This window comes from Ambystoma mexicanum, chromosome 3p, assembly GCF_040938575.1.
Source record: "Ambystoma mexicanum isolate Mex_15411 chromosome 3p, UKY_AmexF1_1, whole genome shotgun sequence".
Classification (NCBI taxonomy): Eukaryota; Metazoa; Chordata; class Amphibia; order Caudata; family Ambystomatidae; genus Ambystoma; species Ambystoma mexicanum.
The window spans coordinates 659,509,833-659,527,508 of record NC_090925.1 but is presented as its reverse complement, the minus strand read 5'-3'; the positions used below and the strand labels follow the sequence as shown (position 1 = coordinate 659,527,508).

General features: G+C 47.3%; 1 long non-coding RNA gene across 1 annotated transcript in view; it reads left to right on the top strand.

Annotated features, from left to right (window-relative positions):
* The window catches only part of LOC138579583 (uncharacterized), a 163,097-nt gene that overhangs the window by 132,351 nt on the left and 13,070 nt on the right, over nucleotides 1-17,676 (top strand). The window lies entirely within an intron of this gene.

Genomic DNA, 17,676 nt, shown 5'->3' with positions numbered 1-17,676 from the left:
TTATTTCTCCCTGTCTGCAGCATCAACTGATGAAGAGGGCGGAGAAGGTGCTGTGGAGCACAGCGGCGGGGATCCCACCGCCAGCCGGAAACGAAAAGTCCGGCTCCCCTCCCATGTTGTCATCTCGTCGGGGAGTGAGGAGTCCGGTGCCGCGTCCCAGGCCTCCTCGGCAGCAGAAGGGGCAGCTGGGACCCCACAGGGCCCAACGGGGGTAGATGGCACGGAGTCATCCAGGTTGGTGGGGGGTTTGGTGGAGGAGGAAGCCGTGCGTGCAAGCAACAGAGACGGGGTCTGGAGGTGGGGATCCCACTGGTGCTAGTGGTGCAGTGCAGGACCAGGGACAGGAGGCAGCACAGGCCGCCGCGGAGGTGCCTGTGTGCAATCCTGTCCCTGATCCTGTCCCTGTATCATCTTGCACCAGCAGGGATGCCTACGTCCAGACCAGTTTTCAGGCAGGGGATGAGCTCACGACAACTGGCCTTCCTCTGCCTGCGGACGTGGCTATCTGGGTCCGGGTTGAGCCTGTCCTGACTGGTGTGGCGTTGCGTCAATGGGCCATGCGAGGTGACCTGCAGTCTTTTCATGAGGAGACTGCACGTCATCTCGAATGGCTCGTTGACCACGTCAGCCTGCTGGGACAGGTCACCCAGGCTGGATTCCTCCGTATGATGGGGCTTGCTATGACCCCCTCCTCAACAGAACCCCCTACGCGCCAGTCGTCCTCCGTGCCATCTTCCCACCCATCAGTCACCTGGGTGCCCTGTGGAGCTGCCTCTGACGGTGCGGCCAGGCTGGTGGAGGAGGCATCCCTGCCACAGTCGGGAGTCGGATGTCCAGCAGGGGTGGCCACATCAACGACTGCACCCCAGCCGACGGAGGATGTGCAGGCAGCAGGAGGCAGTGCACGGGCAGAGGCACAGCAGCAACAGCAACGTGGTGGGAGCCATGAAGGCTCGGGGCCTTCCACATCGGAGGGGCAGGCATCGGCCGGAGGGCAGGAGGAACCAGGACAGAGAGTGTCTTCCGTGTGGCAGCGGTTGGGCCACGCCATAGATGCGGAGCTGCAGCGGGCGGAAGAGGCACAGCTCACAATGGTCAGGGCGGAGAACTCCATGCGGAGGGCCCTGAGGCGGGCCGAGTGCCTCGAGGCAATCCGCAGGGGTTTGGAGGTGGACACATAGACGGCCCTGCGGACCCTCGGGGCCATGGAGGAGGACGACCTCCGGGACATTGAGCAGGAGTTCGATGATGCCCTGGCCCGGGACATCCAAAAGTGAGCCGTCAAACTAGCCCGCTGCCCTTGTACATAATTATGTAGGTAGTGTTAGGTTTCCTTTTTTTTGGATTTATTTTGGACCTTTTGGACATTGGCCACATTTTTGTATATAGTTTATTTTATTAGTTAGTGTAGTTAGATAGGTTTCATTTCTTTGGTTGGGATAATGGACCCTGGCTTGTTCGTATGTACATAGTTCACTGTTGGATTGTATTTTTCTTTCACATTTTAACCATGGACCAATGGCTTTCAATTTTATTTCCCATTGGATTTTGTTATCTGGACAGTGACTTTGGACACCATTAGTTTGGATTATGATTTTTGCTTTTGCTTTTTTTCACGGACATGCTTCTTTTCATTTTTGTACATTCCCATTTCTGTTTCTTTATTTTTGATTCTATTTATGTTTCGTTTAATACATATTTTTTTAGTGAACTTCAATGTGTTGTATCTCATTGGTTTCATGCATATCATGATATGGGTTTTGAGATTCACTGACGCCCATTGGGTGTATGTGAGGGAAATGTGTTTGTTTCGGAACTTGCAATTGGTGTTCTGTCATGTAATTGCCAATTAAGAGTGGGTGGATGCAATACTCGGGTGGGTGTTTTGCATTTGGAGGCTGACCATAGGGACCAGGGATCTAGATTGTGTGACATGTTGGCTGGGGAACATGAGTTGGACATGGGTGGGGGCCTGCTGGCAGGTGCCCCACAGTGCTGGGGGGTGGGGGAGTGGGAGACATGGGTGGGGGCCTGCTGGCAGGTGCCCCACAGTGCTGGGGGGTGGGGGTGGTGGGAGACATGAGTGGGGGCCTGGTGGAGGGTGACCCTGCACTGCTGGGGGGTGGGGGTGGTGGGAGACAGGAGTGGGAGCCTGGTGGAGAGTGACCCTGCACTGCTGGGGGGTTGGGGTGGTGGGAGACATGGGTGGGGGCCTTCTGGCAGGTGCCCCACAGTGCTGGGGGGTGGGGGTGCAGGGGAACATGAGTTGGACATGGGTGGGGGCCTGCTGGCAGGTGCCCCACAGTGCTGGGGGGTGGGGGTGGTGGGAGACATGGGTGGGGGCCTGCTGGCAGGTGCCCCACAGTGCTGGGGGGTGGGGGGGTGGGAGACATGGGTGGGGGCCTGGTGAAGGGTGCCCCTGGTGGCTGGGTGTGCAGGGGGACATCCGTTGGTGGGCAGTAGTGCAAGTTGACATGTGGGTTGGCTGGGGGGCGTGGCCATGGTGGATGGGGTGCCTGCAGGACATGTGCAGGGTAGGCCCCTGTGGTGTGAGCCACCTGCAGGGGCCGTGGAGGGTGTAGAGGGAACACCTGGGAGGACCCACACGTGCAATTCACGTGTGGTGCTCCCCGCGCACCCCTGTAATACACGTACCCTGATGGAATCGCGTATGGAATTTCCCGCACACCCCTGGAACACACGCGCCCAGGGCAATCGCGTGTGAAACTTCCCGCGCACCCCTGAAATACCCGCACGCAGCCCAATCACGTGTGAAACTTCCCGCGCATCCCTGAAATACACGCGCCCAGGGCAATCGCGTGTGAAACTTCCCGCGCACCCCTGAAATACCCGCGCCCAAGCCAATCGCGTGTGGAACTTCCCGCGCACCCCTGAAATACACGCGCCCAGGCGAATCGCGGGTGGAACTTCTCGCGCACCCCTGAGATACACGCGCCCAGGCCAATCGCGTGTGGAACTTCTCGCGCATCCCTGAGATACACGCGCCCAGGCCAATCGCGTGTGGAACTTCTCGCGCACCCCTGAGATACACGCGCCCAGGCCAATCGCGTGTGAAACTTCTCGCTCACCTCTGATATACACGCACACGCTCCCCCAGGCAAATCGCGTGTGGAACTTCTCGCGCACCCCTGAAATACATGCACCCAGGCCATTTGCGTGTAATACTTCTCGCGCACCCCTGAAATACACGCACACGCTCCCCCAGGCCAGTTTGCGTGTGAAACTTCTCGCGCACGCGAGTTCCCGACACCCGTAATACGCGTTCCCCTCTTTACGTTTGCTGTTTGCCAGTCAGGTAAACTGGTACAGGGTTGGCGCAGCCCTTTGCAATGGTTTTGTGATCTTCATGGCTTTTCCTTGCGCGAAGGCGTTCTTGGGGGCGTAACTGGTGCTGCTGCAGGGTCGCTGCGCCACTCTGCTCCACGTCTGCTTTTGGAGGTGAGAATCCATGAATACGCTGTGCGCGGAAATTGATTTTATCGCACGCGGCTGGCGCAGACATTCGCACGGGGACGCTGTGCGCCAGCCGCGTGTGACACTTTTGAGAGGAATTACATGAATCGGCCTGTAAGTCTCAGCAGCAATCGTTATGTGTCTGGGGAGTAATTACATTCAAGGGCATACTCATCAGACTGCATTGTGACACCGTAGCTGTAATGGGACATTCATGTGTGACCATACTTCTCTGGATGTCCCACTATGATGCTATTTTATCAACCCATGTACTGTGTGGATCATCTGTAAACTGTAGGGTTCGCTGTACTCATGGATGTGTGTCACAAGGCCCTCATCCAGTAAATGCATGGTGTGCCTGAAATGTGTGATCACAAGTGCCGTCTTGACGGTGTAGAATTGTGGCTTTTAACCTTGAGTCTGATCAAAGCTCACAGGGACACTTTAACTCACCCAGCTACACTGGCATTGGATAAAAAGGATCATGCTGCCGCTTGGCTTGCAGTACACATTCTCTGCTTCATTGGGGTGACATCTTCCTTAGCTGATCTGTGATCATACAGTTGTTTGCCAGACCTCAAAGTTGCAGAGGTCTAAGCAGATCAAAGGACATGTTGCCAACAAGATATGTGAGCCATTACAGGGCAAGGCACAAATCCTCCTTCATGTGCCTGCCAAACATATTCATCTATCCTTGCAAGGACTTTGAGTGTGCCGGTTGCTTTGTCTAGTAACTTGTGTTGTGAGGTGTGCGACTACCAAACAAAGAAACCTATGACTTTGGGAATGGCGTATGTGCAAAATAGCATTCAGCAACATGGCAGAATGCCTCTCCTTTGAGGGCATACTTTGAGTGAGTTACGCTCTGCACGTTTGTTTTTTTTTTTTTGTTTTTTTGGTTTAATGTAGTACTTTTGACACACTGGTTGCTCCTCCAACATACGTGCACATTGCAATGGTATGTTGCAGGTTACTCCCTCAATGCACCTTGTTTTGCCACATTGCTTTGAGGGAATACCCTCCAGGGTCTTTTGAATGTGTTCATGTAGCATGCTCTTGGGACAGTATAGAATAACAAGAAGGGTAGACCAATGGTACAGGTGAGTCTACCATGTCCAGAAATGTGTTTAGTTCACACAGGAATCAGGGCACATTCTGCAATCCTGTCCAACACATCAGGCTGCAGCCATGAGCAGAATTTCTTTTCCCATTCAAACCTATCTAGATTTTGAAAAACTTTACCACATTGCCAGTCCCTCCTGTTCATGGCCAGTAGCCACATTGTCCGGGTCATTGCCATGGCCCGAATAATCTGGCCACTGCCCATGGCCACAGGCTATACCTAAGTCACCAAAGGAATATCATTATTTTTTGTACCTGCACTCTGACACTTTTCAAAAAATAAAACACAGACACATTTGCAAAACCATGCTTTCGGGTCCTTGGCAAGGCTCCTTGCACTTGTTTCCTGCAAATTCGTCCATGTTTTATTTTTTGAAAAGTGTCAAAATGTACATACAACAAATAGTTATATAACTTCTCTGGAAAGGAGGATTAACGCCAAATTATCCCCTTTAGCATAACACAAAATGCTTATAGAAATGCTAATAGAAATGTTGAAAAATGTTATTGGCCCTCATTACGACCCTGGCGGTAAGGGGTTTACGCCAGCGTTAGCTGCGCCGACCCCTTACCGCCAACTACGAGTTCCCAGAGCGCCATGGTCACTTTTCCGCCCGCTTTTTGCGGGCGTAAAAATCCATGGCGCTATGGGACCTCGGTGTTAATTACGCCACCGTAGTGTACGGTGGCGTAATTAACACCTTCCCCACTCCCATTGAGCCCTATGGGGCCGAAATGGGAATGGGGAAGGGTAAATGGGTCAATGGGGACTTACCGCCCCGCCGACCTCGGAATGGGGCGGTAAGTCCGCCATCCGCCATGGCGTAAAGGGACTTTGCGCCATGGCGGAAAAGTCCGCCGATGGCGGAAAAAATCCACCAGGGTCGTAATGAGGGCCATTGAGTCTATGTACTTTACTGAGAAATGTAAAGTAGATGGAGTCTAGAAATTTTTTTTTTTTGCAGGAGAGGTTAGAATGTAAGGTGGGTCGGGAAATGAGGGTAGAGGCACCAAGCACTAATATGGAGGGGCAAATGGACAGGGGAATATGTTGCACGTGTTTTACATCTGAGGTAGGGGGCCGTGTTTGTCATGTTCCTTGATTACAGCTTCAAAAGCACATCAAAATTGCTCCCCCCTTTGGAGTGGTGTGTTGCAGTATATACAGAGGACTGTTGTCTTCAAAAGATATGGATCAACAGCCTCTTTTATTGCTTGCAAGTTAACTGGTGGGATTTTGTGTCCCACAGAAGTAGGCTGTGTGGTTACAGTATGGGTTGAGGAAGATGAGGTGGAAGAAGACAGCCTACTACTTTGATGACCTGGGTGTTAGTCTTAGCAGTGCACAGTAGTGGCATGAGTTATGGTTGCTTAGCTTACCTTAACTGGAGAATTTCTTGGTTGTACTTGTAACCATAAAGTCCCTTTAACAAAGTTTTTTCGCTGAATTTCATAGGGTTTTATTAGTGCAAATTAACAATAATGTCCCTTTAACTAAGCAACCATAACACGCGCCACCACCTTGCACTGCTAAGACTAACACCCAGGACATCAAAGATGACATCACAAATATCACTGATGACATTTGTACCTACATTATTACACTTGTCAAAAAATAAAACACGGGCACATTTGCAAAACCATGCTTTAATGTCCTTGCCAATGCTCCTCACGAGTTTGCTCAAAATCCGCCCATGTTTTATTTTTTAAAAGTGTCAAAATGTATGTACATACAATAGTCAAATAACTTAGCCCACACTCGACAACATCCATTCAGTCTTTACACAAACATTGTAGGTTTGGTCTATAATCTTTCTCAAAACATTTATCCACATTCGTCAAATAGCAACAAAGTTATAAGCCATCAAAACATGTTGAGACCCCCCTCTAATTTCACCCCCTCTTGAGAAAATCCACCAAACTTTAGAAAACCATTTGTATTTAGATCCAAAATCGTTTTGCCAAATGTGCAGATTCGTCAAATGACACCACATTTATATGCCTTTACAATATTTTGGGACCCCCCCTCTAATTTTGTCCCCTCTTGAATGAATCCCACACAAGTTTGCAAAACCATTCAGGATTAGTTCTAGAATAAAATTGCAAAATGACATGCAGTTTCATTGAGTGGCTCAAAAGTTATAAGCCATCCAAAAACTGCTTTTCCCCAACCCTGTAATGCAGAAATAGGTACAGATGTCCTAGGACATCTGAAGTGTCCGCGAACACAACAGGACTGTCCTAGGACATCTAGAGTGTTTGCGGACCTTCCGAGGGTTAAACAACCCATTTTTTGTTTAAACAACCCACCCTACCTCCCCAGAGATTGTGTGTCGAGTTTGACAAGTGAAATGCTGCTTTTTTTTTAAGTTTTCACTGCGCTGTTCGCGAACCCCAAAAAGTCTGCGAATCCAAGATGGCGGGCGTTTCAAGAAAACAGACGCACTTCACGTTTTCTCACCATTCAATCAGCAGACGTGTCCCGGTGTTCGCGGACTACGCAAAAGTCAGCGAATTTTTCTGGCCAATTGGAGGCCAGTCCACGGACAGCACAGCCAATCAGAGGCCAGTCCGCAGACCGAACAGGGAAGTGAGTCCGCGGACCGGACATAGATATCACTCATTTTTTTGCCTTACGTTTTGGTCATTTAAAAAAAAACTACTGAACGGATTTACACCAAATAAAAAAAGCACACTTTCGGGACCAAGCCAGCGCTCCTGCCACAAATTTGTTGAAAATCCATCCAGCGGTTCGGGCTGTAGGCGTGAGCAAATTTTTTCCCGTTATGTTTATGGGAAAAAATGACATTTTGGGACCCCCCCATAACTTTGCCCCCCCCCCGGACCAAACCTCATGCAAAAAAATTCAGAGTGGCCATATACTTTTTTTTGCAAAGTTTGGTGAGGTTTCGTCCAGGGGGAGCGAAGTTATATGCCGCCCAAAAAGTGCTCTTCCTATGGAAACAGCAACTTAACCATAACTACACAGCCACTACCGTGGTTGTGTAATACAGTGAAAAAACGTATATATATATATATATATATATATATATATATATATATATATATATATATATATATAAACATATTAGTATTAAAAATCAATTTGTAATTTAAAAAATGTAATTAACCAACATATCCCAGTTATCAAGTTGATCCTTTCTGGTTGTCATAATATATTCATGTGATGGGATACAGTAAATACAGTATCCAGCGCTTAAATTAACACAATGGTGGCAGGACATACATATCCCAATGTATTCCTTAGGAGATGATGCAGCCATTCAAAATATAGTTGGATTGAATAAGCACTGGGACCCTCTACTTCATGTCTTGGTTAAATGTTTACTTAGGGCCTCATTACATGGTAGGCAGTGGACCAAGGTGCTATTATCACCTTGGTCCATGCCGGTAAATTACTGGCACCGCCTTGGAGGAAAGGGGAATTACCGCCCTATTCCAAGGTTGGCAGAGCGGTAATTCCCCTTTCCCCCATTGCCCTTCCCCATTCCCATTTTTGCCCCATAGGGCATAATGGGAATGGGGAAGGTGCTAATTACGGCACCGCGAATTGCAGTACCGTAATTAGCACCCTGGTCCCTTTGCGGGTTGGTTTTTAACGCCTGCAAAAAGCAGGCGTTAAAGAACCAACCCGCAAAGGGACCTTGTAATCAGGCGGTAAGGGTTAACGGTCACCGGTACAGTCAGAGACTGTTAAATGAAGTGAATCAGAAAAGGAGGAAAAAGACAAAAGGACTTTTGGATGTTTGCACCTGAACTCGAGACCCGAATTGCATCATTACAATTATTCTTCAATCTAATATTTCTCAGATGAAATGTTAAGTTCGATTACCATCTTAATTTCTTTTAATTGTCCTAACAACCGACAAAGGTTAAGCTCTATGCATATACAAATAGCTCGTTTTTGTAGATATATTGCAGTGCACAATAGTGCAAAATCCAGATCTGGCATTACCAGGATTTTTAAAGGCCTCAGACGTTGCATGCAAATTGAAATGGATTGATGCACAAAGTATTTAGGGAAATGCCTTCAATAAAAATATCAATAACTGTATTGAATTGAAAACCAATTCCACAGTAAATGATATGGTAACATTCTCTGGGTGCGATAGTCTCTGCACCAAAAAAGTCTGGTCCATGTTGGTGGTCCATGTTGGTCCCATCTTGTTTACAGCACATTTAATGTGAGAATATAATCATTACTTTTTTTGTGAATCACTGGATGCAGAGATTTGGCAATTTATTGATCAGCGATTCTGACATCTAGGAAAGCAATTGCCACAGAATAGTGATTTACAACCAACCTGGTTCCAGTGCAAGATGCTGAAAACAGGCAACACTATTTTGGGAAACTAGGCAGCTGCTAATTTGGTGTCATTATTTCCCTTGCCTTGAGACATCTCTGGAACTACTTGTCTTAGTTTATGAGTGTGTGCTCTTCTGCTGAAATGGCATGATCACGTTCATGTCAGCAGATTTCCTAAGCTTTTCATTTTGCTGAGCTTTTTTGTCTGATGATTGTGACATGTGTTTAGTAATATTCTATATAGTCTGAGAATGCCTCATTTTTATCAGATTATTACATAGTTTAACATATTAAAATGTTTATTTTTATTGGCCGAATTGGCTACATCGTCCAAACATCTCAACACTATTTTAGCTCCAGTGTCTTCAACTCTGTTCCTACACAGCCCTTCAAGATGCTGATGATCAATTCACCACTAGGTGGCTCCTTGCCATTCAATAGATTGGAAGCACTCACAACGTTACATGCTGGCAGAGGCATAGGCAGGGTAGGGCCTGAGTGGGCAAGGCCCACCCAAAATCTGCAAAATGCACACTCAGCAGTGGGCATTTACAGATGTTAATGTCACTGCAAGTGTGCCCAACTACATTAGCTTCAGGACCCACGTGTTAGACAATCCTTGGTATGCCGCTGTCTGCTGGCACTAATCACAGGTATGCTCTGAAGGGGAGTTGCTATATGCATCCTCTGAACCAGATGAGCATTGAGGCGCCAGTCCCACTCTATGGAAGCAGTGGCTGTTGGATTGAAAACCTACCTTTGATAAATATGTGGAATCAGGGTTCTATCCTGTTGTGAACCGCATCAATATGGTGAACCTCAATAGGGTGAACCCTAGAAATGCTTTGCGTGTTCACTTATTATGTATGGGTTATGGTTTAATGTTCTTGTGAGATACAGAATTTGGCAGATGCATTTCAGTTTCTTCCATTGTTATACTACACACATTACAAGATATGTTAGTACACATACTGTACTTACTCTATTTAATCTGGGGCAAGGAGTGTGAAAACATAAAAAATAATATGAGGCCGGGAAGCCCAGAAAGAAACACACCAACACAGGTTACAAAGTACATACAAGTGCTTTATTTAAAAGCTACAACAGTTACCAAAGTCAATTGACAAACGGATAGCTAGTCGGCTCTCAGAGAAACATATCGAACTTCAACGAGAGTTCAATGCGTTAGTGAGAGAGACCGTACATTGGAATATTTGGGTCTTTTATACTCTTTATCCAGCCCTTGGCCAACCCTCTCGCGGGTTAACCATTCTAGGAGTCGGGCCTATGGGTTCCTTGCCAGGTCAATCCTATAATATATGCATTTTGATTAGTTTCGCTGATATAGTTGTACATTTACACATAGGTCAACAGTAGGACAAGGTCTCAGTTCGCGACCCCGACAAGTGGCGCGCAGGCATATTAATTATTCGTGTGTACGGAGGTCACAACAGCCAGAATCTCACTCAGAATGTCATTCGGCCTCCATTTTTGATGTTCAGGGTGACTTCCATATAACAAGAGAACCTAAAATGGCGGCTTAATCCAAGATAGCGACTTACATTACTTTCTCTAAGGTCAAGACCTTGCCATGGAGTTTGTTCGCATATGATGTTTAGACAACGTGGCGTAGGCCAATACACATACAATTGTTGCGATAGGAGGCATAACATTGTTTCAATTCCGACAAACCCTCCTTTTGGCCTATGCCAAGTGCTAATATAATTTCTAATATCTTTGTAAATAACTCCATGCATTGTCATCCATACATCCTGAATCATTGTCTGTGATGTCTATAGCCATTAGGTCATTTATCAGAACTTCTTGTAACACAAACTCTTTAGATGCTGTATCTGGGGCATACATTTTGTGCCCACTGTGCTCATTGCTTGAGCACAACATCCCCCTAGCATTGCTCATACACTAGGTAGACATTGGAAACAGCAACAAAGGAATAGCAGGATTCCCAAAATAACCAGGATAACAGAAAGCACCTTCCAACCCCAGAATCGTAGAGAATCCCAGAACCAGGCGCTAATATTCCAATCTCCCACAGGAACATGCACTTCAGAACTAAGGATGTGCAAGTTCTGTATTGCTTTGAAAATTGTCGGTGAGGAATCTGGTACGAAAACACAACAAGCGGACCCCCCTAATTTGCATACTCCACCACGTTCTGCCAGAATGACATCTAATGCCATCCGATTTTGCAGTGCTACCAATCTTATTGCTTTTTGTTCTAGTGTCATATTGTAGAGTATATCCGTGGTCCGGTTGATGGTTCTCTCCAGTACCCTTGCTAGTCCCCAAAATGGCACAACTGATTTTGCTATATCTCCCAATACTTGTCCAGGGGTATTTCCGTTCTCGTCCCGCCATGGGCGAGCCTTAGAAACTTCCAATGTACTAGCTATAATTACCCCAGGTAACAGGATTCCTAAATAACAGGTTCCCTGCCAATCCTTGGGCAACCAGGGAAATGCTGAACTACCAAAAACGAAATAGACAGGCCCCCCTACATACAGAGGCCTGTTCTCTCCGGTCAAATTTACAATGTTCACACAACCTTCAAAATCTCCCATTGACTGAGTGCCATTTCTTTGTACACAGAAGGGGACTGAATCAGGGCTATGATTAAAAGAGTAGGAAGGAGGCACGGCGTCCTTATTGCCTATCGGAGCCATGTTAAAGGAAATTAGAGTTTGAAAAGGAAGAGATAGTTTATCAGATGGCCTAATAGAAGCAACATTAGGTTTACTTCTATTTGCAAAAATTGAGCATCCCAGGGGAGTCAATTCACGTTTTTCAAAATCATTTAAATTAGTTCCATCAAAGTTCCCTGAGATGCTATCATTCCAACGGCCAAAGAATAGTGCTCTAAGAGAGGCATAGCAACGAGTCGTTAAAGGTAAAGGGTGAATATACCATCCTAGCCCCTTGTTCCCGTGTTGCGGTAAATGGGTACAAATCCAGCAATTACTCTTATTAAAAATGGCATGCGTCAAATTCATTATTATCATTAAAGTGTTATTATGGTACTTTCGTCTATGCTGGGAGTCTCTAGGTGACAGAGTGTGAAGTTGTACAGAGGGAGTCAAAGCAGTAGGTACAATTTCAATTGGCAGTAGAGGTTTTAGAGGGTAAATTTCTTTGAAGTACCAAAGTCCCACAGCAGTAACTATACAAATTCCAATTATTATTAACACAACACAGCAATACGTTTTCGGGGCCCAGGCACATTGTTCGTTGTCCGAGTTGGTCACCCCCTTATTTACAAGTCCAATGCGAACAGCAGCGGTGGAGGTGGCAGGCATTGTAGTTTCTCAATCGACGACCCCAATGTTCGTTGCTGGCGACACTACGGTCGCGCGACTTCTTAGTCCTTCCCCAACCCTAGCCAGCAGAATCCCTTTTTTCAACAAAAACTTCCTTTTGCAAGAGAAAAAACTCTCAATGACTTTTTCTTTCCAGATGCACAGGCAAAACCCATGCCGTAGTTCTATTGCTTCGTCGAAGGTCGTACCTGGTGGTACCCGGTACTGTTTGATCTGGAAACAAAGTAACGTCACTTCCTGAGGGAAACGACGTATCGGAGGCGACGGAAGTCGCAGAACTTGAAACAGTGTTTTCCAGAAGTGACTTTTTCAAAGAGTGCGGAGACAAAATGGACTGTTCCCCAAGCTCCACGGGCTCAGAGAAATTCTCGACGCACTCACAGCGTTGTTTGCTACTCCAAGATCAGAGATTGTAGCACCAGCAAGGGGTTCTGCTTCTTCTGTAACGTGTGGCGTCGGGTGAGGAAGTTTCTTGACACGCGTCGCGTGGATCCAATGCTTCTTTCCAGCCACCCGCACTGCTGTTTGGGTGACCAACAGTACCTGATGGGGTCCACGCCAGCGAGGCGCGAGACAGGAAGACCTTTCGTAGGCCTTCACTAGGACCCAACTTCCAGGCTGAATATCGTGTCCTGGGCCCATAAACCGTACAGGTAAAGCTGATTGGACCTGATGATAAATGAGATACACATTTTTAGTCAACTGGTTTCAGTAGTCTACAAGCAATACATTCTCGACCTCCCTCAAGGTTTTGGGCTTCGGAAGGCCCCAAATGTTAGCAGGTCTCCCCATCACTACCTCAAATGGAGAGAGCCCGGTCTTAGTTTGAGGTGTGGTACGCATGGCTAACAATACAATAGGTAAGGCATCTGGCCATTTCAGTTTGGTGCCGGCACATGTTTTTGCAAGCTTATTCCTTAGGATGCTGTTATGTCTCGCTACCAAGCCAGCACTTTGAGGATGCCTAGCTGAGTGAAATCGTTTTTCAATGTGTAACGCTGTGCATATCTGCAAAATTACTGCTGCAACAAAATGGGGACCATTGTCCGACCAAATTACCCTTGGAAGCCCAAATTGTGGAAAGAATTCTTTTACCATAGTCTTTGCAGTGGTCATGGCAGTAGCATCCTTAACGGGGAAAGCCTCGCCCCATTTACTAAAAGCACAAATAATCACAAGAACATATTTTAGATTGTTACACCGTTCCATCTCAATAAAATCAAAGTGAATGACCTCGAAGGGGACAGAAAGGGGGCCAAAACTACCATACTGTCGTCTTCACCATCCTCATCCCGCAATTTCTCAAAGTCCCTCCTATGCTCAAACAATCTCTCAACATGACCATGTACTTTCTCCTCTGTATCCCTCGAAAGTGCTAAAGTACTTAGATCCCTCACCCCTTGTGGGAGATCCGAATTATGTAATCTACCCCACATTACACATAAATGAGTCCCCAAACCTTCGATAAAAACATTTTTCTCGGGAAAATTCTCCATATTTGATAATGTAGAAAAAACGTTGACTTGATCACCTTTCTCCATACAGTGCTTAGCCCATGCAAATAATTCCTGTTTCTTGTCTGCAGAAACAGTATTTCGAGTGACAATCTTTGACCCCACACCCCGATCAACTTCAGTCAATACAGACCCACTCGGGAGCAGAGGTGTGGGCAAATTCAATGAGGGTGCAACTATCGGCGCAAGAGGAAGTGGTGGCGGGATAGGTGGAGGAACAACAACTAGAGGAATAGGAACAATAGGTTGTACAGGGGGAACAGAAATAACAGCAGGAACAACAGCAGGAATGGGCAGAGCACCCGGGAGAGGATCATACGGAGGTGGCGCAGAGGCACCAGGCCTGCGTTCGTTTAACAATTTTTCTATAAATTCTTCAGAAACATGGAAATCTTTAGAGGGATACATTTTCTGGATACCGAGTGAGAAAGCCCTTTCCATATTTTTACCTGACTCCAAATGTTTTTCCTTATCATATAACGACGCCTTTTCGGCATTTGTTTTATGACGGCGTGCATGTTTATCCCTACTTTTAAGCTGCTGCAACGCTTCTTTTTTCCAATTCTGCAAAACATCAAATGCTGTAGGTCTGGCCTTCTTTTTTAGCAAGACCGATTCTAGGTATTCAATACGGGGGATCTTGAAACTACCATTGATTGGCCACTGAAATTCGGAGGCATGTCTGGTTTGTCTGTGCCAAATATCATTAAATACTATACTTCCAATGCCATACTTACAGTACATAGTACATGCCGGCGACCCCTCCTGTGGTGCCGGGCGGCTAAATTCCAAAGATTGTCAATCGCTGCGGAACAGAGCCCTAAAGCAGCTAGACAATTTCCCAGGCATTTCACAAAAAATTGTTGTTACCTGGTCAGTAATTGTGTCTGCATATACAATACGCCAAATTCAAATTGTCAGGGTTAAATTAAGAGCCGGGTCACGACTGCACCTGACCAAACCTAAGGAGGACCGGTTTACCAAAGAACTTACCTAACAAATTTTACCTTGTGTTTGGTGGTTTCGACAAATCTGCCTGCCTCGAAAAAATGGACCCTCGTCAAGATGCCGTGTCAGACCACACGACTATCGTCCAAGGATCGGATCGTGCAGCACTGCCGAGGTATCGCGTCTCGTTCAGTCGGGCCCGAAGTATCACACCGTCCGATCCCGGTTTGATAGTCTGCATCAACCTTCAATGATCCGGCATCAATCTTGAGGGTCCCTATTCGGGCGCCAACTGTGAAAACATAAATAATAATATGAGGCCGGGAAGCCCAGAAAGAAACACATCAACACAGGTTACAAAGTACATACAAGTGCTTTATTTAAAAGCTACAACAGTTACCAAAGTCAATTGACAAACGGATAGCTATTCGGCTCTCAGAGTAACATAACGAACTTCAAGGAGAGTTCAATGCGTTAGTGAGAGAGACCTACATTGGAATATTTGGGTCTTTTATACTCTTTATCCAGCCCTTGGCCAACCCTCTCGCGGGTTAACCATTCTAGGAGTCGGGCCTATGGGTTCCTTGCCAGGTCAATCCTATAATATATGCATTTTAATTAGTTTCGCTGATATAGTTGTACATTTACACATAGGTCAACAGTAGGACAAGGTCTCAGTTTGCGACCCCGACAAGTGGCCTGCAGGCATATTAATTATTCGTGTGTACGGAGGTCACAACGGCCAGAATCTTACTCAGAATGTCATTCGGCCTCCATTTTTGATGTTCATGGTGACTTCCATATAACAAGAGAACCTAAAATGGCGGCTTAATCCAAGATGGCGACTTACATTACTTTCTCTAAGGTCAAGACCTTGCCATGGAGTTTGTTCGCATGTGATGTTTAGACAACTTGGCGTAGGCCAATACACATACAATTGTTGCGATAGGAGGCATAACATTGTTTCAATTCCGACAGGAGAGCATCATTTGACATTGTTACAGTGTCTGTGGAGAGTGAGGTGCTTTAAACTTCAACTCTGGCCAACCCTGCTGCAGTCTCTACCTCTCCTGTCCCTTCCCAGGACCTCTGTACAGCACTGGACTCTCACTTCATCCTGTCCTCACTCTCCTCCCATCACCTCCCCCCCTCTATTCCCTGCCCATCCTCTGGGCCTTCTGCAGCCACCCCTCCTCTTTCCTTCTCTGCCTTTCCCCTTTTTTCTGCTGATGAGGTTTCGAGACAAGTCCGATCTATGAAAGTCTCATCAACACAGGTCCACCCCTGCTCCTCCAAAACTATTAAGGACCACATTGGCTCCTTGGCTCCTGCCCTTGCTGACTTCTGCAATCACTCCTTCGCCTCTGGAGTCTTCCCATCCCCTCTCAAGCACTCCCTTGTGCACCCTCTTCTTAAGAAACCCTCTTCCGACCTGTCCTGCCCAGCTAACTATCGCCCTATCTCTATCACTCCTTTCCTGTGCAAGCTCCTGGAGAAACTTGCCATCTCCCAGCTTAATCTCCATGCTGAATCTGTTGGTAGCCTTCATGACCATCAGTCTGGCTTCAGAGCTGCCAGAAGCACGGAAACTGCTCTCCTGAACATCCGTGAGGACCTGCTCTCGAACCTTGACTCTAACATTCCATGTGTTCTCATTTTGCTTGATCTCTCTTCTGCCTTTGATACTGTCAACCATACCATCCTGCTCAACCGTCTCCGTGATAACCTGGGTATCACTGGTCAGGCTCTGGCTTGGCTGATCTCTTTCCTCTGAAATTGACCCTCCCAGGTCCAATTGGGGTCTTTCCTGTCTGACATCTTTTTCTCTACCTGTGGTGTCCCCCAGGGTTCTAACCTCTCTCCCTGGCTGTTCAACCAGTATCGGGCACTTCTCGCCCACCGCATCGCTGCTCTCTGCCCCAACTTTCAGTGCTATGCGGATGATACCCAGCTCATTTTCAGGCTACCCTCGGCTTCCTCTTCTCCTTCCCTCATCTTTGACTGTCTTTCTGCTATCCAGGAATGGATACAACCTCTGCCTTAATGCCAGTAAGACCGAGATTCTACTCATCGGTACACCCACTCCCTCCTTCCCTGCAGCTCTCTGGCCGGCCTCTCTTGGCCCTCTTCCTGCTCCTACCTGCAAGGCAAAAAACCTCGGGGTCATCTTCGACTCCACACTCTCTTTCTCTCCTCACATTTCTGACGTTTCTAAGAAGTCACACTACCAGAGCCCTGGTTCTCTCGAAGCTGGACTACTGTAACAGCCTCTATCTAAATCTGCCTGCCTCTACTCTCCGCCCTCTGCAACTCATCCAGAACAGGACTGCGAGACTTGTCCTTGGCCTCAAGCCCAGGGACCGTATCTCTCCAGGACTGAAATCGCTACACTGGCTCCCTGTGGCTGCGAGGATTAAGTTCAAAACCCTCTGCATTGTCCACAAGGTCTTCTGGGGCCTGGGGCCAAATTACCTTCAACTCTCCCTTCCTAAATATCTTCCTTCTCTAGCACTTCGCTCTTCCGCCTCCAACTCCCTCAGGGTCAGCCGCTTCTCCAAGCAACGAGTTCTGGAAGCACCTCAAAACCTTCCTCTTTGCTTCTGCTTTCTCTCTCCCTCTCCCTTGCTAAATCACTGAAACTGTACTGAATCAGCAACTGGGCCACTCACCAATCTCGGTCCTTGGCCCAGCCACTCTCCCCTGCACTGCCTTCCTGGCAACCCCTGCACTGCGGGACTGTCTCTGTATCCCTACAGCCCCCCTTCCCAGCACTTGTCTGCACTTATCTCGCACTTGCCACCAGCTGGCCCTTATTATTTATCTTGTTCATTACTAACCCTGTACTGCACTTCCCCTCTCCCTTTCGCCCTTGCACTTTTCCCGTCCCCCCTACCCACGCACTTGCGCGATCTGAATGACACCTGGCATAGTAGGATTGTTGTCTGTCTCCCCTTGT